Here is a 21,320-nt window from a genome sequence, read left to right on the forward strand (position 1 = left end):
TCTCACCTCAAGGCACAAATGATGAGGCTCAAATTATCCTATACTACTGTATGTCCTAGCTATCTGGAAAAGGCTCTAAGGTTGAAAAAAGTGGAAGGAAAGAGAAGATGAGGATACCCAGCAGTGCACCATTGGAAGACTTGAAAGGCCAGATTAGGGACAAATCATAAAGGAAAAAAAAATCTATCTAGGAGTCAAAAATGACTTGATAGTACATAACCATCCATCAATCAATAATTATCCATAACTGCTATCTAATTGCAAATTCATAGAAAACTGTCACCAAAAATGTCACGTAAAAATCAGAACATCTTCTCATTAGCAATCAACATCCAAATAAGGAGGGGGTGACACTGATTAACACCAAACTATCAAGTAGCAAGCAATACCTTAATCAAGGAAGTACCAACTCAGACAAACAATCAAGAAGAAAACAACAGCCTAATCAAGGAAATACATAGGAGAAAACAATATCCCCACTGTTAGGCAAACTACTATATATAAACAGAGAGCAGACCCCATTCCTCTGTAGTACTGAAGACATTACCTAGTCTGGTAATGAAACACCTGCAAGAAAACAACCAAGCTCAGAAAGCACCAAGGATTCCATATTATAATTTGGGTTTATCTAATGAAGCTAAACTTGAGAGATGCTTCTTTACAATGTATAATCCCAAAATGTGATGATGGCTTCCGATTTACATAATTTTGCAACATTATGAACAAATTTTTGAATTCTCTAGAACTATCCAAGAATTTATTCATGAGATTGGGAATAAATTTAAACTGGAAGAAAGGAAGGGAAGAAGGAAAAAGTGACATAACGTTAAAGCTACAAAGTCTGCTTTTAAATAGACAGAGTTCTAGTGGAGTTTTACAGTTAATTAAACCAACTTTTGCTTTAGTTATTTTTGTGTTTTGGGGTTCGAGGCATTAAAGCACAACACATGTTGTAATCAAACTTCTTTTATTGCTCCTTACTTCACTCACTCTGCAAACAGGCATGCAGGCCTTTTATAGTCTTCCAACCCCCAGGCAGTCCAGCCAATAGGGAATCCTCTTTCCTCGCGCCTTACGCATGCGCATAAGTCCGGTGCCAGCCAGTCTGGTCCCGGGCAGCTTTTAGGTTGCCCGGGACCGTTTGCATCATTTCTGGGCCTGCTGAGTTGCCTCATCAGGCCCAGGACACAACACCCCTCCCCCCTAGATGGAACACACAATTACAATTGCTCCTAATTAAAAGAAGAAAAGAATTTTCCTGCTCACACACAGGCAAAACATTTTTTATAAAATAATAAAGTTATCTGAACAACCTACTCTTTAATTTTTAGACTTAGTGTGTCTATCTTTTACCAAGCGTAGGTCTCATTACCTTGTCCTAGACCAGCAAGGTTCCTTTGTGATGACAGAAACCTCACATAATCTCCCAGGTGCTTAAGAGGGGCCTTAGCCTGTTGCGACCTATGCAAGGTCAGGGAGGGTGCCTGGCCTGTCAGCTCACCTGCCCGGCTCGCTAGACCAGGACTTTGATGCTCATAAATTGCAGGTGACCCCTGTTGAGGCATGCTGGCTGAGTTGTCTGGGCTCTCTCCAGGTCCCCTTGGAGAAGAGGAAATCCCCCAACCCGCTGGTGGAGATGAGGACTTCCTAACTATCATGGATTTCTCCTGGGAACTTAGTCCCTCAAGCCCGCAACCAGTCTCGTACGTGACCTGCGTTGCAGGTGTGCCCAATCATTCCAGTCCCCCGTGTAAGTGGCTGAGGTACCAGAGTCAGGAGCCGCCTCTATGGCAAGCCCCCTCAGGAGAATTCCTGTTTGGCGCTCTTGCGGATGCGCTGGTCACCTCCCGGGATGACTTCCTTTTCGGAGCACTTGCTGATGCGCAGGACTCCCTGTTTGGTGCAATAGCTGAATTGTGAGGATGCCTTTGCTCCTCCCCTGGGGAATCCCTAGCAACCTGCGGCCATTCCCAGAAACAATGAGGCTTGTTCCCAGGATGTTGACCTGAAGTGTGACCAAATTCCTGGGCCTCCTCCCCCCTGAGAGCAGAGGCAGGGGCGGAATCGATGGGGGACAACCGCCAGCGCAGTTGGTCGATGTGACGCCGAAGAATGCGGCCGTCTCCCAAGGTCACTTCGTATGATAGCAGTCCTGAAATCTTACAGATGACAGCAGGGACCCAGAGATGTCCAGGACCATAGTTCCTTGCCCAGACGGATCGCCCACCTGAAGTCTCCTAGGGGCCCGCAGCTGTGACACCTGTGAAGCCACCCGGTCTGGGTGCAGTCTGTCCAACTTCGTGATGAGGCGGTGACCCCAACATAGTTCAGCTGGGCTCTTCCCGGTGACAGTGCATGGTGTGGTGCAGTGTGCAAGAAGAAAATCTGCTAACCTGTGATGCCAGCTGCCATGCATGAGTCTTTTGAGCGTATCTTTGGTGGTGTGCACCATTCTTTCAGCTTGCCTGTTGGTGGAAGGGTGGAAGGGAGTTGACATGGCATGCCGTATCAAGTTGGCCTGAAGGAAAGCCTGGAACTCACAAGAAGTAAATTGAGGACCATTGTCAGAAACGAGAACATCAGGAAGTCCATGGGTCGCAAAGATTCCTCTTAACACCTGGATGGTCCTAGCAGTAGTAGTGGAGGAGACAGATACAACCTCTAGCCACTTGAAATGGCTATCCACCAGGATAAGGAAGAATCGCCCCTGAAAGGGCCCAGCATAATCTAAATGTACCCTTGACCAAGGGGTTTGTGTCTCCTCCCACCTGTGTACAGGGGCCTGAGGCATTTCAGGCCATGATTGTTGGCACACCTGGCACCTGTGCACCTGGGCCTCGATAGCTTTATCAAGCCCAGGCCACCAAAGATGGCTGCATGCAAGCTCTTTCATGCGCACAATGCCCGGATGTCCCTCATGCAGAGAGAACAAAACTCTAGACCTCAGGGAGGCTGGGATAACTACTCTACTCCCCCATAGGAGGCACCAATTAAAGGTAGACAGTTCGTGCCTCCTGCAACTTCATGTAAGATATCTTGGAAGGTGACTTCAGCTTTAGCAAAGATTTTTTGTTGCAGCAGATGAAGCGGTCTCGTAAGCGTTCTTCCAGGTCCTTGAATTCACAAGGCCTGGCAGCTTGTCTCAAGCCAGTGATGAACTCAGCAACAGACTTGCCTGGCTTCCGGTCCCTCTGCTCAAAAGCATGCCTCCACACAATCACAGAAAGTTTGGGATGGAAGTGATCCTTCAGCATGTTTTTTAAGTCTGTGTAGGTGACAGACTCCAGCAATGCACGGGCTACCAGGTTTTCGGCCACATCAAAAGTGTCCTGACCGCAGACGCACAACAGGGTTGCCGCTTTCAGGCCGTCTTCCCGAACCTGGTTAACCCTTAGGTAATTCTCTACCCGGGCCATGTAGGAGTTCCAGCGCTCAGGGTGAGAGATGTCAAACTCTGACAGATGTCCAATCTTTGACATCTTCTGCTTCGAATGCCTCGCTGTAAGCCTTCGTTGAGGGGAAGGGCCTGTTTGCCAAGCTCACCCCAGTGATGCTGTACTGGCAGGTGAGTGCAGAGCTGGACGCTGATTCCCAGGCTTCAGGCTCTTCAGATGAGGCTTATCCTCTTCTTATTGCCTTTTTCCTTGCAGCGATCCCACCTTCGTCGCCACTTTTGTGTTTTGGGGTTTGAGGCATTGAAGCACGACACATGTTGTAACCAAACTTCTTTTACTGCTCCTTACTTCACTCAACTCTGCAAACAGGCACACAGGCCTTTTATAATTTTCCAACTCCCAGGCACTCCAGCCAATAGGGAACCCTCTTTCTTCGCACCTTATGCATGCGCATAAGTCCGGCGCCAGCCAGTCTGGTCCTGGGCAGCTTTTAGGTTGCCCGGGACCATTTGCAACATTTCTGGGCCTGCTGAGTTGCCTCATCAGGCCCAGGACACAACAATAACTGTTATTAATAAGATTCCTTTCTCCTATAAACTCCTTTGGTCTGCCCACTATGCCGTTGCAAGGTATGCTGTGGAACTTTCCTAGGAAGCAGCTCTTTGCCCCATCTCACAAGTCGTTCCCATTGTATGCCATTATAAGTAGGGATATGCCTTGCTATGCATAGGATTTTATTCCTCTTGAAAAACAAGACCTGCATTTATATATTTAGTATGTTCTTGAATATGTTGCTTAGTTGCTCAGATTTGTTATACACAATGTAATCATAACATATTCTTTTTTTTATTTGTTGTGTATATATTTCCATCCACCCCATCACTTGACTTAACCATCCCCTCATTCAGTGTGCCTACTTATGATGGTACAGTTAAGCTCTTCAGTTGCTGCCTTATAAAACAATTACCTTGCTACACGTATTAAATTTTGCAGAGATTCAGATTGAATAATTTAGGCCTGTAGCCCTCATATATTTCTCACATTTCTCTGCCCTCTTTTTTATCTATGGAAAACTAACAGATTATTGAAATGCAGTAACTTCTGTCCAAATTAAAACCAAAACAAAAGAAACGGCTTCATACAGACATACATTGGAAATATTTTGGGCGTGGTTCCAGACCACAGCAATAAAATGAGCCATATGACTTTTTTGGTTCCCCGATGATAATAAAATTTATGTTTGCATTATATTGTAGTTTAGTAAGTGTGCAACAGCATTATGTCTAAATAAATGTATATAGCTTAAATAAAGGTACGTTATTAAGTGCTAGGGGATAGTTAAAAAATAAAAAATTAAAAGACTATTGACAATCTTTGGCATTTCAACGGCAACTCTGAACAATCCTCATGGACCATACTTCCTAAGGATGTTGGAACTTGTAGTTCAGGAATTTCTGAACTAGGACAGAATGCCAATTTATGAAATATTAGATTTGATTTATAAATACTATAATAATAAACCTCAACCATTTTAACATTTCAAATATTAAATATATCAGTGTCAAATATTATATGTTTCTACATTCCTTATGACGGAAAGTGGCTAAACTCTGTATTTAATACGTATTGATATCTTTTTTTTTTTAAAAAAAAATCACTCTATGTTTCCAAAGGGCAAAATTAAAGAAATATATTATCAAGCTACACTGAAAATGGATCGTAGTAAATCATTTCAGTTGGCACATATAAAATGCAGCAACTATAATGAAAAATGTGATTTTTGGGGCAGCATTACATTTGCTGTTGGAAAGGAAATGAACTTAAGATTACTTAATAAGCATGGCATGTAATTCCAGAAATATAAAAAAAGTTAAACAAGGCTAGTCAGTATCTCCTATCAAATTAACATTTGTACTGCAATGCTGTTCGTCCATCAATTTCGATGAAGACCTTGACATCTTGTGGGTTATGGGCCATCAACTATGTGTCCGTAGGTGGCTAATAAGACTGATGTTAGCACGGAATGTTCTGCCACATACTGAACAAATACTACAATAGGCTACATAACAAGACAATTGTTTTAAAAAATCATTGAAGAAATACAAGATTGCTAGAACACTTCATAACATTAAAAATCAGAACTCCATAATAAAAAAAACAAAGTAAGAAAAACATCTGTTAACTCAGGGGTAGTCAACCTTGGCTTTTTTATGACTCGTGGACTTCAACTCCCAGAATTCCTAAGCCAGCTAAGCTGGCTCAGGAATTCTGGGAGTTGAAGTCCATGTGTCATAAAAGAGCCAAGGTTGACTACCCATGTGTTAACTGAACAATGATGATTTACAATCATATTTTGAAACTTTGGTTGCCTGGTTTTTCATTTATAGAAAATCAGAATGGAAGCGGTCTCATATTTGATGGTAAAACCCTTTTGGTGTTAAATGTTAATTAAATTTCTTTTCAGCATAGTTCTAGCTAGTTAGAAATCCATAGTGTAAATTTGTAAGGGTCTTTAAATGTACCGCAAAGAGTCCCAGTTCTTCAGAAAACCTTATGATTCAAAAGATTTTTCCTCTTTTCTTTAATAGTTACTTCTAGAGAAACCATACAAGCCAGCTTTATAGTTCCTTTTACCATAAGATTGACAAATAGGGAGAATTTACTTTTCTGGAGAAGCTGTATTTATTTCATAAGTCTTATGGTATACATATTTTGAATTGGTATACTATGATTGCATTTTCCAGTTGCAATTTTTATAACAGAATTTTTGTTGAAAAGTTCAGATGCGATCCAAAACACCTAATTTAAATAAATAATTTTAGTTTAATTATTAAGACAGCATAATGTTCAAGAATGGATTAAATAATGTGAAAAACAAATATGCCATATGTAGTCATTTAGCATAAATAAATCCCATATGACCTCTGTGCATATCTACTTTGAAATAATTATCATTAATTTCAATACAATATTTCCAAATATGTATGAGTTTACAACTTTTAAAAAAAATAGTTTTCTAAAATATATAATTGATCAGTCCAACAATAAAGAGGTAAAATGGCAACAGTACCTATATAGATTATCACTCTGGAAGAATAATCTAAATTTATTATAAATTATAATTGTTTTGAAAAGAAGAATGTATCTTGTGAATATATTATTTCACATTCTTTCTTGCAATCTTGCAATCAAAATTAATATAGTAATAATGAATGCATATATTCTTTGATTCATCTCCCTTAATTTGAATAACCTACCTCCAGAAGTGTGAATGTTCCAACACTGGAAGTTTATAAGAAGAGACTGGACAGCCATTTGGGTTCCCTACCTGAGCAGGGGGTTGGACTCGATGACCTCCAAGGTCCCTTCCAACTTTATTATTATTATTATTATTATTATTATTATTATTATTATTATTATTATTATTATTATTATTATTATTATTGATGGATCATCGCACAGTCAGCCAGATGTTCAGACTGGATTTGGCATTTTGTCTACCTATCGAGTCCTTACCCAGGACCTGGGATAGGCAGATGTGGATGTTTGATGGTATTACAGGTATGTCACAGGATGGAAGCAGTTCCTAGTAAGGCCACCTTTTGCAATTGACTAATAGCGAATTTGTCATTGCCAATGGTGTTCAAGTGGTGCTCCAGTTGTTTTGGGATTGTACCCAAGGAGCTTCTTCTTCTTCTTCTTCTTCTTCTTCTTCTTCTTCTTCTTCTTCTTCTTCTTCTTCTTCTTCTTCTTCTTCTTCTTCTTCTTCTTCTTCTTCTTCTTCTTCTTCCTTCTTCTTCTTCTTCTTCTTCTTCTTCTTCCTTCTTCTTCTTCTTCTTCTTATTATTATTATTATTATTATTATTTTTATTATTTTTATTATCGATCATCGCATAGTCAGCCAGATGTTCAGACTGGATTTGGCATTTTGTCTACCTATCGAGTCCTCACCCAGGACCTGGGATAGGCAGATGTGGATGTTTGATGGTATTACAGATATCGTCGCAGGATGGAAGCAGTTCCTAATAAGGCCGCCTTTTACAATTGACTAATAGCGAATTTGTCAATGCCAATGGTGTTCAAGTGGTGCTCCAGTTGTTTTGGGATTGCACCCAAGGAGCCTATGACTATTGGTACTACCCTTGCTTGCTTTTGCCACAGTCTTTCTATTTCTATTTGTAGGTCTTTGTATTTTCTATCTTCTCCAGTTCTTTCTCTTCTATTCTGCTATCTCCAGGCACTGCCACGTCCACTATCCAGGCTTTTTTGTCTTTCTTATCGACAATTGTTAAGTCTGGGATGTTATGTTGCAGGTGCTTGTCTGTTTGAATTCTGAAGTCCCAGAGCAGTTTAATTTTATCATTTTCTATGACTTCCTCTATTTTATGATCCCACCAGTTTTTGCTTACAGGCAAATGATATTTTTTGCAGATCTTCCAATGCACCATTGTTGCTACTTTGTCATGACGCTGCTTGTAGTCAGTCTGTGCAATCTTCTTGCAACAGCTTACCAGGTGGTCCACTGTTTCTTCAGCTTCTTTGCATAGGTGGCACTTACTGTCTGTTGTGCAGCCAGAATTAGTCCCTCGGTCTCTTTCTTCAATTTTTCTGCTCTTAGCCATTGCCAGGTCTTGTTATTATCTGCTTTCCCAGCTATTTTTTTTAATGTATTGGCCATGTAGTGCTTTGTCTTCCCATGCCTCTATTCTGTTCTTCATTTGGTCTTTCTTGTAGGCCAGTTTGGTGTCTCCAGTAGTCAGTAAGCCTTCCTGATATACTAATTTCAGTGCATCTTCATCATTGTTCTTCAGATATTCTTCCAAAGCCACTTTTTCTCCTTCAACCATCTGATGTACTTGTAGCATTCCACGCCCACCCATTTGCCTTGGTAGATAAAGTCTGTCAATATCACTGTGTGGATGATGGGCATGATTCATTGTCATTATTTTTCTGGTCTTCCTATCCATTGCTTTTAGTTCTCCTTGAGTCCAGTCCATTATTCCAGCTGTGTACCTAATGACGAATTGCCCAGGTGCTGATTGCCTTTATGGTATTTCCTCCATTGAGTTTGGACTTTAAGATCTTCTTCACGCTCTTGATGTATTCACCTCTAATCTTTTTCTTGACTTCAGTGTGCTTGATGTTGTCAGCTTGAAAGATACCCAAGTATTTGTAGTAATCTTCCTCATCCAGACTCTTAATGTTATTTTCGTGGGGCATCTTGATTCCTTCAGTTTTCACCACTTTTCCTTGTTTGATAGTAAGTGTGGCACAGTTGTCCGAGCCAAACTCCATAACAATATCTTGGCTATATATATGGACAGTGTTGAGCAGTGATTCTATTTCAGATAAAGTTTTTCCATACAGCTTCAGATCATCCATGTAAAGGAGATGGGATAGTCTGGTAGATGTTTTTGATGTTTGATAGCCATGTCCTGAGTTATTCAGTATTGTTGACAGAGGAAACAGTGCAATAACAAATAGTAATGGTGACAATGAATCTCCTTGAAATATTCCTCTCTTGATATTAACCTCTCCCAGTCTCTCACCATTGATCTGCAACTGTGTCTTCCATTGTGCCATCGATCTTTGCACAAATTTTCTGATGTTTCTACTGACTCCTGTTATTTCTAGGCACTTGATTATCCAGTCATGTGGCAGAGAGTCAAATGCCTTTTTGTAGTCAAGCCATGCCACATTCAGGTTGGTCTTCCTTTTCTTGCAGGTTTCCAAGATCATTTTGTCTATTAGGAGTTGATCTTTTGTTCCTGTGCTATTGGGGCGGTTTCCTTTCTGCTCAGGTGGAAAGAGATTGTTTTCAACTAGATGCTGTTGTACTGCATCAGTTACCACACCAGTTAGTAATTTGAAAGTTGTTGGTAAGCAGGTAATTGGCCTGTAGTTGCCTGGTGTTGCCCCTTTTGCTGGATTTTTCATTATTAGGTAGGTTTTCCCAGTTGTTAGCCACTTTTCAATTTCTCCTCCTTGTAGTATATTGTTGAACTGCTTGGCAATGAGTGGGTGTATAACAGTTAGATGTTTCAACCAAAACCCATGCAGTTCATCTTCACCTGGTGCTGACCAATTTTTGATTTTCCTTGCTCTTTTTTTCTACCATTTTTGTTGTTATTACTAGTTCTTTCATTTCAACTTCTGTATTATTATTATTATTATTATTATTATTATTATTATTATTATTATTATTATTATGGATCATCACACAGTCAGCCAGATGTTCACTCTGCATTTGGCATTTTGTCTACCTATCGAGTCCTTACCCAGGACCTGGGATAGGCAGATGTGGATGTTTGATGATATTACAGATATCGTTGCAAGATGGAAGCAGTTCCTAGTAAGGCTGCCTTTTGCAATTGACTAATAGCGAATTTGTCAATTCCAATGGTGTTCAAGTGGTGCTCCAGATGTTTTGGGATTGCACCCAAGGCGCCTATTACTATTGGTACTACCCTTGCTTGCTTTTGCCACAGTCTTTCTATTTCTATTTGTAGGTCTTTGTATTTTGTTATCTTTTCCAGTTCTTTCTCTCTATTCTGCTGTCTCCAGGCACTGCCACGTCCACTATCCAGACTTTTTTGTCTTTCTTATCGACACTTGTTAAGTCTGGGGTGTTATGTTGCAGGTGCTTGTCTGTTTGAATTTTGAAGTCCCAGAGCAGTTTAATTTTATCATTTTCTATGACTTCCTCTATTTTATGATCCCACCAGTTTTTGCTTACAGGCAAATGATATTTCTTGCAGATCTTCCAATGCACCATTGTTGCTACTTTGTCATGCCGCTGCTTGTAGTCAGTCTATGCAATCTTCTTGCAACAGCTTACCAGGTGTCCACTATTTCTTCAGTTATTATTATTATTATTATTATTATTATCGATCATCGCACAGTCAGCCAGATGTTCAGACTGGATTTGGCATTTTGTCTACCTATCGAGTCCTTACCCAGGACCTGGGATAGGCAGATGTGGACGTTTGATGGTATTACAGATATCATTGCAGTATGGAAGCAGTTCCTAATAAGGCCGCCTTTTGCAATTGACTAATAGCGAATTTGTCAATGCCAATGGTGTTCAAGTGGTGCTCCAGTTGTTTTGGGATTGCACCCAAGGAGCCTATGACTATTGGTACTACCCTTGCTTGCTTTTGCCACAGTCTTTCTATTTCTCTTTGTAGGTCTTTGTATTTTGTTATATTCTCCAGTTCTTTCTCTTCTATTCTGCTATCTCCAGGCACTGCCACGTCCACTATCCAGACTTTTTTGTCTTTCTTATCGACAATTGTTAAGTCTGGGGTGTTATGTTGCAGGTGCTTGTCTGTTGAATTCTGAAGTCCCAGAGCAGTTTAATTTTATCATTTTCTATGACTTTCTCTATTTTATGATCCCACCAGTTTTTGCTTACAGGCAAATGATATTTTTGCAGATCTTCCAATGCACCATTGTTGCTACTTTGTCATGCCGCTGCTTGTAGTCAGTCTGTGCAATCTTCTTGCAACAGCTTACCAGGTGGTCCACTGTTTCTTCAGCTTCTTTGCATAGGCGGCACTTACTGTCTGGTGTTGTCTTCTCAATTTTGACTTTATATGCATTTGTCCTTAAGGCTTGGTCTTGTGCAGCCAGAATTAGTCCCTCGGTCTCTTTCTTCAATTTTCCTGCTCTTAGTCATTGCCAGGTTTTATTATTATCTGCTTTCCCAGCTATTTTTTTCATGTATTGGCCATGTAGTGTTTTGTCTTCCCATGCCTCTATTCTGTTCTTCATTTGGTCTTTCTTGTAGGCCAGTTTGGTCTCTCCAGTAGTTAGTAAGCCTTCCTGATATACTAATGTCAGTGCATCTTCATCATTGTTCTTCAGATATTCTTCCAAAGCCATTTTTTCTTCTTCAACCATCTGATGTAATTGTAGCATTCCACGCCCACCTATTTGCCTGGGTAGATAAAGTCTATCAATGTCACTGCGTGGATGAAGGGCATGATTCATTGTCATTATTTTTCTGGTCTGCCTATCCATTGCTTTTAGTTCTGCTTGAGTCCAGTCAACTATTCCAGCTGTGTACCTAATGACTGGGATTGCCCAGGTGTTGATTGCCTTTATGGTATTTCCTCCATTGAGTTTGGATTTTAAGATCTTCTTCACTCTCTTGATGTATTCACCTCTAATCTTTTTCTTGACTTCAGTGTGCTTGATAATAATAATAATAATAATATTATTATTATTATTATTATTATTATTATTATTATTACTATAATCAACCAAAACTGATTACTGTTTAAAACGTAGAGTACTAATCACAACTTCTATCTATTCATTTGACTCTCAAATAAATGCGCTTTATTTGAGTTTAACGTACTGTACACAAACACTTCAGTTATACTACAAATTGCTTTTTAGTACATGCAAACCATTTTTGGCTCAATGTCAAACAAAGTAGAGTACACATAAGAAAGTTTCATGCCTTTCAACCAAAATAAGAATAAAATGCACAGTACATGTAACCATGGTCAGTACTTAATTACTTCCATTGCAAATGAAATTTCAATACATTGGTATCAGAAATGAAGAAATGTAAATGTAAATACAAACAGGAACTTGATTTTTTTTATAAAACATTTATCTAACCCCTATAGGAAGATATGAATTTTAAATATTCAATAGTATCAAATATCTAAAAAGCATATATCTAGGAACAGATTTCTTAATCTATTATTCTTTAGAACTATTTAGTCTCCTTCTATCCCACTGTTTTGAAAAACTTTCCAAAATAGTTGTAGAATTTCAGTCAACTATTTAAAACTCATGCAGAAATCAAAATAAACCACCCCAAATTTCACAAACAAATCTTGGTTAGCATCAAATGAAGAGATTGTGTAAAGCAAAATGGGTTTTCCACCATCTAGTTCTGTATTTTTCTTAGGAAGAGGAAGGAAATAGTAATAATGCAATAAGATAACCTTTGAAGGTTGATTAAAACACTGGAAGTGGCAACAATATATGTTTCTTTGGTAACAATATTATTTGGCTATCAATGCAACATATTTTGGCTAATGTCTCTTCCAATATTAGTTAATGTTGTGCATACTATTTTATTTGTCAATATAAGACACTGAACTAATGCAGCTTCTATACAGGTAGTCCTTGACTTACAGCCGTGACTGCTTGAAATTACAATAGATCCCCCAAAAGCCACTTACGACCTGGTTTCAAAATTCCAATGCTGCCCCCTGATGGTCATGTGACCACATTTTGGGTGCTCAGCAACTAGCCTGCATTTCTGGCCATTTGAGCACCTCGCAGTCATGTGACTATGATTTACAAGGGTTTTGACAGAAACCAGAGTTTACCTGTGGAAAACTTCTAGCAAAACCTGGCCCATAGTGAACAATGGGTTTATTTCACAACTGCTGCATGTGCTTAACAACTGCCATGCTTGCTTAATGACCACTATGTTTGCATAATGACTGACCCAAAAAAGTTTGTAAAATAGGGTCAATCATGTGATGACATGCTTTACGACCATCATGATCATAATTGCCAGGCTCAATTATGGTTATAAATCAAGGACTACCTGTAATTCAATAATGTTGCCTGATAACCCAATAAAGAAGGTCCTTTTAAGGAAAGACTAAAGAGATAAGAATACAGATACTGCATGGTGTTGTGTTTTTTTTTAATGAATTAAAGAGTATGTAATTATTTTTTACATGTTTTTCATTCTCTTAATGTACAATGACATTGCCCCAGAAACCAGGATTGGCAAAACTGGGAATTATAAATGCCCAGTGTAATTCTTATTAAGCCATGCATGTTCATTTTATGTTTTTAGTAGCTCAGAATATTATTTTATCTTTATGACAACTTCCTGTTCAAAAAGAACATTCCCAGAAGTAAACACTGGTTATTTTCCATTTATCATAAGAAGGTCTTGCTAACAAGAAAGCTGGACAGCTCCTATATGAACCCAGAATCTTTTGAATATTATATTTTGGCATTCAGAATAGCTATAATTTCATATTTTGGATGTTAATGTTTGGAGGCATCTGATTGGCTACTGTTTTAAGAAGAGGATACTGAAATTTCTATAACCTAAAGTATAGTTCTTATATTTAAATTATATCTTCACAGAGTTAATAAACCCTTGTGTGTTTTACTTTTGTATATAACTAAATTAGGAAGATTCATCTGATAGAATAAAATACATGGACACTGTACCATTATGCAAAATATCTCTTTCACGCACTGCAAACCATTGACTGCTAAAAAGACCACAAAGGAAAAAAAAAGGTTAGTTTTGTCTGTTTAGCTGTTGTAATCTTGGAAATTTTCACCTATCAGTTCTATCTAGCTACCTAGCTTTATTATTTATGTATTAGCTATTGTCTTTATTAATTATTTTTAACATATGCAAGGCAGCTGAGGTTACCAATGATAATTATGGATACACCATATTTCCAATCAGAGGATAGCAGACCCATCAGTACCAGTTGGGGAACACAGAACTGTCAGCCTCATAATCCTAGTGGCATTAGCCTAAAAAATGTAGCAACAGAGTTTTGAAATAGATGAAATTCAAGGTTGATACAATATACTGAACACTAATACAAAAGTGACAAAAAGTGGGATATACAAAAAATGCATAAAACCGAACATGTAAGTAGTCAGTATCTGTTATTAATAATACAAAACTGCTACTGAGTATCTTTAGAAATGCTGTTTATTAAGGAAAGCTTAACATCTTAATCTTGTAAATCCTGCCAAGGTCAGCTGCAAAAAAAGAAATGTTTTACAATCAGATATGAAATTTCAGCTTTTCCTGAAATCATATTTTCATGCCAAAATACCTTATGTTGTGAAAAATACAATTTATTTCAGAATATACAGTATACATAAATTAATAGAGGGCAGACTTCACAATGTCCTTTCTCTCCATTCTCAAGTCTAATGTATCCCTTGTCTAATACTGTATTTAAAAGGAGATGTAACTTCTTGAATTACACTGACATACATCTCCTATTTGTATTCAATACAGACTTTTCATGTTATCATAATGATCTCAACAAGACATTCGACAATCTACAATAATGGCCAAAATGCAAAGGCATATGCCCTGCTTCACCTCTCCCATCTCAGCTTTATCTGTGTACTGGTAGTTCCTTAAATGTGCTTCATTTAAACAACGCCTAGACTGCATTTTTCTCCAGAGAAGGCTCTAATAGGAAAGGTGAAAGGAAAGAGAAGATGACCAGCAGTAAGATGGATGGACTCAGTTACAAAAGTGATGGGTACACTGTTGGAAGAGCTGAAGGTTAGGTTGGGAACAGATCATCATGGAGTAAATCTATCTACGTGGTCACTAAGAATTAGCGATGACTTGATGTCACATAATTATCATCAAATTGCATCCTGGAATTACACTGACATCATCCAAAAAAACCAGCCAAAAGAGTTTAGGTATCAAGAAATAACAGCTTGCTTACATAATGTATTTTTATAGGAAACTTCCTATTTATGTTGTGATAATAATTATTTCTTACCAGTATTAGAGATTAATATAAACCTGAACTCAGATGTGTGACGTTTAGAGTGATTTTCCCCACTTCATTTAAGTAGACATATTCTGCTCATGCTCAAAATATTAGACGTCTCCAAAGCAGAACTCGGCACTGAAAAACATACTGGACCTATTTTTGTCACCTCTATTTCTAATCATTTTTACTCTCTTCCGTATATTGATTTTCTTTTCTTTCCTTTCTTCGAACGCCTTTTTAAGAATCAGATCTCTTTTGGCAGAACAATGCAACAACAGTTCTAGGCCTCACACTTAGAGGAAGTCATATCAACAATGATAAATATTACATTCATCTGAGAAAAAAATCGACAGTGACATAGGAGCAATGAAAAGAATATTCAGCTCCTAACCCCATGTTTGCAGACAATCAGCATGTAGAATCATGATTAAATGTTGGATTAAATTCATTAAAAGCATTAGATTAAAGATAAAAAGATTCAGGATCAAGTGCTCTTCAGCCATGAAATTGCATGACTATGAACTGGTCATTCTCCCAGGCTAGCCTATCTCTCTCTCTCTCTCTTTCAGAGAAAATTTGGAAGAAATCGTCTTACACACAATGTTAAGTTGCTGGCGGGAAGACACAGCATCAGTCCAATAAATCAGTTAAATAAAATCTTGGCTAATATTTACATTACTGTAAGAGAAAGTTGCCTTTCTTTATTCATTCCAGCAGCTAAAAGACTACTTTCAGTATCAGTGAAGATGCCATCTGAAATACAAATACTTTCACTGATTTTGCCTGTTCAGTTTGAGATGGGGCCTTTTTCTGAACAATGCCAAGGATGAGAAACCTGATTGCATTCCCACAAGATCCTGCACTCCTTATCAAAGACGGCTGCCACCTTGTCCCAACAAAGCCATGTGCAGACTGGGACTGTTCCTGAAATAAAGAGGAAGCTATGAGGGAAGGTTTACCAGTTGCATATTGGTCTTTGGCAGCCCTAGAAGAATCTGTGGCAAAAGAAAAAGTTGCAACTGTATTAACTGGATATATCATTTAGGGAAGGCCTAACCATGTGCTCCAGAAAGTTTCTGTGAACAAGGAATAGCGTCTTGTCTTTTACAAAGGAATGAGGAAGTAGAAAGTTCTGTTGATCTCACTCGTGCGCGCACACACACACAAATGCATAGCAATGTGACAACATACAGCTTTCCATACTGCATATGCTATCGCCTCTCTAGAAGTCAACCTCAGATCATCTACCCTACAACTAAAATAAGGTGCCAGATGTAAACCCATTCACACCTTAGACTTAATCCTACTGAAACCCCTCCCACCCCAACATCCGAGGCTAAAGCGATGCCTATATAATCCGCAGGGTCAAACATGAAAGAAAAGACCCAAAGCAGCCTTGTCCACTGGGCTGAAGGATGCGTCGATTTACCGTGGCACCCGGTCTCTCAATCCAGGGACCCAGCCCCTGTGTGAAGACCAAGGACCGCAGCTGTCAGGGAAGCTTGGGCCACCTGAAATCCGGGGATCGTAAAAAGGAAAGAACCGCTTCGCTCGCAATAAACCCACGGGACAAGCCACCGTCGCGCTCTAAAGTCGGAGAACAGAGTTCCTTTCCCGACTTCGCAACATTTCCGCATGGCACCGAAAGCGCACCCTCGCGGGTTTTCCCGCTAGCCCGGAGCATATATGCCTGTCGTGGGGATGGACCTTCCGCGGGCTCACCTTACACTCGGGGACCTTCGACCAGGAAAGGAAGGAAGAACTCGGATCGGAGACCGGCGCAGTGTGAGAAGGAAGGCGAAGGAGAAGGAAGGCGACCGTGGCGGAGAAATCCCGGTCAAAAGAGCGCCATGTCCGCGCAAAGGCTCTTCAGGATCGGCGGTGTCGCAGCAGGAGGGAGCAGCTGATCGAGGCTGGGCTCTTCGTTGAGTAAAAAAAAAAGGAAGCCCCGCGCGCCGTCGCCTGTCCGGGTCCCGCGAGGACTTCTTTGCCCGCCTAGCCGCCCACGCAGATACAGACAGCCGGGCGCGGGCGCGGGCGCGGTCTCTGGGCGCGCGACCCCGAGCGCCTCGCACTTCCCTCCCTCCCTCCCTGCTGCCCGCCTATTTCTCGCTCGTTCCTCGGCCGCACTTTCGCCTCCCTCTCACTTCCTAGCTGGAAATTCCCACTGACGTTGAAAGATGAGCGGAGAAGGAAAAATGAAAATTATCCGAAAGAAACAGCCGCCCCCGGGCAGGGTTGGTTGGAAGCAAAAAGAAAGGGCGGCGGCAGGGCTGTGCAACACGCCAGCCCTCGCGAGTTTATTACACAGAAGCCAAGCTATGACACAGTTGCTACAAGCGTCTATCTCCTCACAAGGGAGGTAATGCCTGCGGCCAGAGATACGCCTTCGTGGCGATAATGACGAAGTTAAATGCTAAAAGAGATGCCTTTTAATATTTTCTGATATCGGGCACCTCCAACTGGGGCCTTTCAGACGTGATGGGCTTTATCTGTTCTAAATCCCAGCCGTGAAGTCCGATGTTTTAGGAAAATTGTCTCAAGGGTGCTTTTTTTCTTCTTCAAAAGGCAACTGGACTGTTTTTTCCTTGAGGAGGAAGAAGAAAACGTTTCGCTTCTCATCCAATAAACTTCGTCAGTTCTGAGGGGAGTGTGTGTATGTGTGTGTGAGGGCGGGGGAGTTCTTCTTCCTCAAGAAAAAAACAGTCCCGTTGTGTTTTGAAGAAGAAGAAAAAACCACCTTTGAGGCAACTATGACCTGGATGTCTGAGAATCTTCACAGACATTTAGGAAAGCTGGCTGCATACTCTGCCAAGAAGACCTGCAGAGCTTTCTATGGTTTATTTATAGACCAAGTGTAGTCTTTCTTCTTCCTTTTTACAATTTATCTACTGTCTCAACCCTCAGGTTTACAGGGCTAGAAAATAAAATTGCATTACTTTCAGTTACAAAATTGCAACACTTAATATCATTAACAAAAGAAACAGACTGAGGGAGAAAACTTTAAAAAACATGTACCTGCTAATTTCCTTCCATGCCCCATGGCAATGCAAGGAGAAGTTGTTGGACGTAAAAATGGCAACTCTTAGAATTTATTATAGACCACATTTAGAAAATTACAGTCAATTGCTACCTCTTCTGTCCTTCCAAATATTGATAATTTCAAAACTGGAATACCAAACATTTCATTTGATTTTATAGCAGAGCTTGTTGATTCCCAGTTCCTTATGTGTGAGTGATTCCAGCCTTGTGTTTAATAAATTCTCTTCTAAGAGAGTTTTATTCTTCATCTACACAGAAAAAAAAAAAGTTGAATCAAAGTGTGGGAGAGACAAGGAAAATACATTTGAAAGGGTGGCTACTTGCAAGAAAAACTGATGGCAGGTGGACCAAGGCAGTCATAGAATGGATCCCACTTGATAAAAAGTGTTCATGAAAAAGACCTAAAGTAAGATGAATCAATGACATCAGCAAGTATTGCAGCCCAATTGGCAAAAGAAAGCTCAGGATTGTATAGGTTGGAAACATGCAGAAGATGCTTTCATCCTGCATTGGATAGACCATGGCTAAAATGATGATGATGAGGGCTTTGATAATAACAAGAAGACTATAATTACTAATATTTATATATCCAGGCAGGTTTTAATTCTACATCCTATTCCTGCAAGACCCTCAGCAAGGTACTGACTGTTGGCCTTAATTTCCAAATGAACTCATGTCATTTTGTCCATCCATTTGCTGGCCGGTTGTGCTATCCAGTCCGTGCTGCTACTTATCTACCCCATCTCCTAGGTAATTGAGCATAGAGGTAGTCATTGACTCACAACCATTCATTTAGTGACCATTCAAAGTTACAACACAATTGAAAAAAGTGACTTATGACTGGTCCTCACCCTTCCCATGCTCATGTAATCATTCGGGTGCTTGGTAAATGGCAGGTACATTACAATGGTTGCAGTTTCCCAGACTCATCGCCATTTGTGAGTTTGCCTGCTGACTTCCATCAAGTAAACTCAGTGGGGGAAACTGGATTCACTAAATGACCATGACCATGGCAAAAAAGGTTGTAAAATTGTGCACAACTCACTTAACTATTACCTTGCTTAGCGAAGGAAAATCTGGTTCCAGCTGTGGTTTGTAAGTCGAGAATTACTTGTACAATGAGAGCGGAAAGTTTTCACTCCTCTGTCTTTGGAAGATTGGCAAAACAAAGAGCAAGTAGTCAGCAAAAGCAAGAATATGCCTCTATCTAAGTATTCTTGAATAATGAGGGGTATCCAGCCAAAAGGAAGCAAAGAGACCAGGTTTGGCAGCATTGACTGCTGTTTCGAAGGGACAGAAAAGAAACAGCATTAGCAATGGGTTAACTTAAGGTTCAAAATTGGGAAAGGAGTCCAGCAAGGCTGTATTCTGTCGCCCTGCCTATTTAACTTATATTCAGAGCACATCATGAGAAAGGCAGGGCTAGATGAATCAAAAGTTGGAATTAAGATTGCTGGGAGAAATATCAACAACCTAAGACAGTGGTGGCGAACCTGTGGCACGGGTGCCAGAGGCAGCACTCAGAGCCTTCTCTGTGGGCACGTGCGCTATCGCCCCAGTCCTAGGCCTTCAGCTGGGTTTTATAAAACCTTTTCACTTTAGGCCTCCTCTGCCGTGTACAAAAAAAAGGTTCAATCAATCAGTCAATTTCAACTTCTCACGGAAAAAAAAAGATCTTGCAAAGTTGGAATTGATTGATTGAACTTTTTAGTCCCACCCAGTCTATCGTTACCACTGCAGCCAAACCCACCCAATGGGCCACACCCACCCAATGGGCCATGCCCACCCGGCACCCGATGATGCATAAGTGCAGTTTGGGCACTTGGTCTCTAAAAGGTTCACCATCACTGACCTAAGATATGCAGATGATACCACTCTAATGACAGAAAATGAAGAGGAACTAAAGAGCCTCTTGATGCGGGTGAAGAAGGAGAGTGCAAAAGTAGGCTTGAAACTCAACATTAAGAAAACCAAAATCATGGCATCTGGCCCTCTCAATTCCTGGCAAATAGATGGGGAAAAAATGGAGGTAGTGACAGATTTTATCTTCCTGGGCTCTAAGATCACCTCAGATGGGGACTGCAGCCAAGAAATTAAAAGACGCTTGCTCCTGGGGAGGAAAGCTATGGCAAATCTAAACAGCATACTAAAAAACAGAGACATCACCCTGCCAACAAAAGTACGTATAGTCAAGGCCATGGTTTTCCCAGTTGCAATTATGGCTGTGAAAGTTGGACCATAAGAAAGGCTGAGCGCAAAAGAATTGAGGCCCTTGAACTATGGTGCTGGAGAAGACTCCTGCGAGTCCCTTGGACTGCAAGGCGTTCAAACCGGTCAGTCTTAGAAGAGATTAACCCCAAATGCTCTTTAGAAGGCCAGATCCTGAAGTTGAAACTCAAATACTTTGGCCACCTAATGAGAAGGAAGGACTCACTGGAGAAGAGCCTAATGCTGGGAAAGATTGAGGGCAATAGAAGAAGGGGATGACAGAGAATGGAGTCACTGAAGCAGTAGGCGTGAGCTTAAATGGACTCCAGAAGATGGTAGAGGACAGGAAAGCCTAGAGGAATGTTGTCCATGGGATCACAAAGGATCGGACACGACTTTGCAACTAACAACAACAACTTAAGGATCAGTATTTGGCTTTTTAAAGAAATGGTCCTAAGCAAGAGGCAGAATAAGGCAATCAATAGAAAATAGATTTTGGAGGAAAGAACCATGCACCCTTCCAGATGCCTGTTTTAATTGGCTATCCAGCTGGCTTTTAGTCATGGAATGAAAGGAGCATAATGATGACCTTTGCATTGGGCAGAAAATGTACTAGCCCAAATATTGGCCTTGATATTATGAAGTGGAGAGCCCAATCTTGGCAACTTTAAAACTTGTGGCTTTCAATGCCCATGCTGGCTGAAGGAATTTTGGGAGTTGAAGTCTACAAGTCTTAAAGTTGCCAAGGTTGGACACCTTGTTATGAAGAATGCTGGCATACCTGTTAATAATATTCTGAAAATAAGTTTGCTATAGAAACATCTCTCAAATTTAACAAATAGTCAGAATACTGTGGAAATCCAGAATAGGATCACGCATGCAGAACTTTACCTCTTGAGATCTATAATCCTTTTTATATTTAACAGATTCCTAGTTCAATATGATTAAAAACATATAACCAATGAATGCTGACAAAAACAAAGAGGTGGCTGAATAAACCTGGAGTCATAAAGTTATTTTCTTGGAAATATGGGGTACCGGTATTTACTTTTGAGTAAGTAAGAGAAAGGTCATGCTGTGTAATTTCCAAAAGCTGTGGATGATTACTCTAACTAGAATAAAACAACACAAGACCCAG

The 21,320-nt window shown here is 40.1% G+C and overlaps 1 protein-coding gene across 1 annotated transcript in view; it reads right to left on the reverse strand.

Moving 5' to 3' along the window:
- The window catches only part of NFKB1 (nuclear factor kappa B subunit 1), a 79,460-nt gene extending 62,471 nt beyond the window's left edge, over nucleotides 1-16,989 (reverse strand). The window contains exon 1 of the mRNA XM_039350706.1: nucleotides 16,655-16,989. The gene's annotated coding sequence lies outside the window, so the exon portion shown is untranslated. The remainder of the gene's footprint in view (nucleotides 1-16,654) is intronic.
- Nucleotides 16,990-21,320: the final 4,331 nt, after the last annotated feature.

The sequence above is a fragment of the Crotalus tigris genome, unplaced genomic scaffold (assembly GCF_016545835.1).
Source record: "Crotalus tigris isolate CLP2741 ecotype Arizona unplaced genomic scaffold, ASM1654583v1 scf7180000018350.1424685, whole genome shotgun sequence".
Classification (NCBI taxonomy): Eukaryota; Metazoa; Chordata; class Lepidosauria; order Squamata; family Viperidae; genus Crotalus; species Crotalus tigris.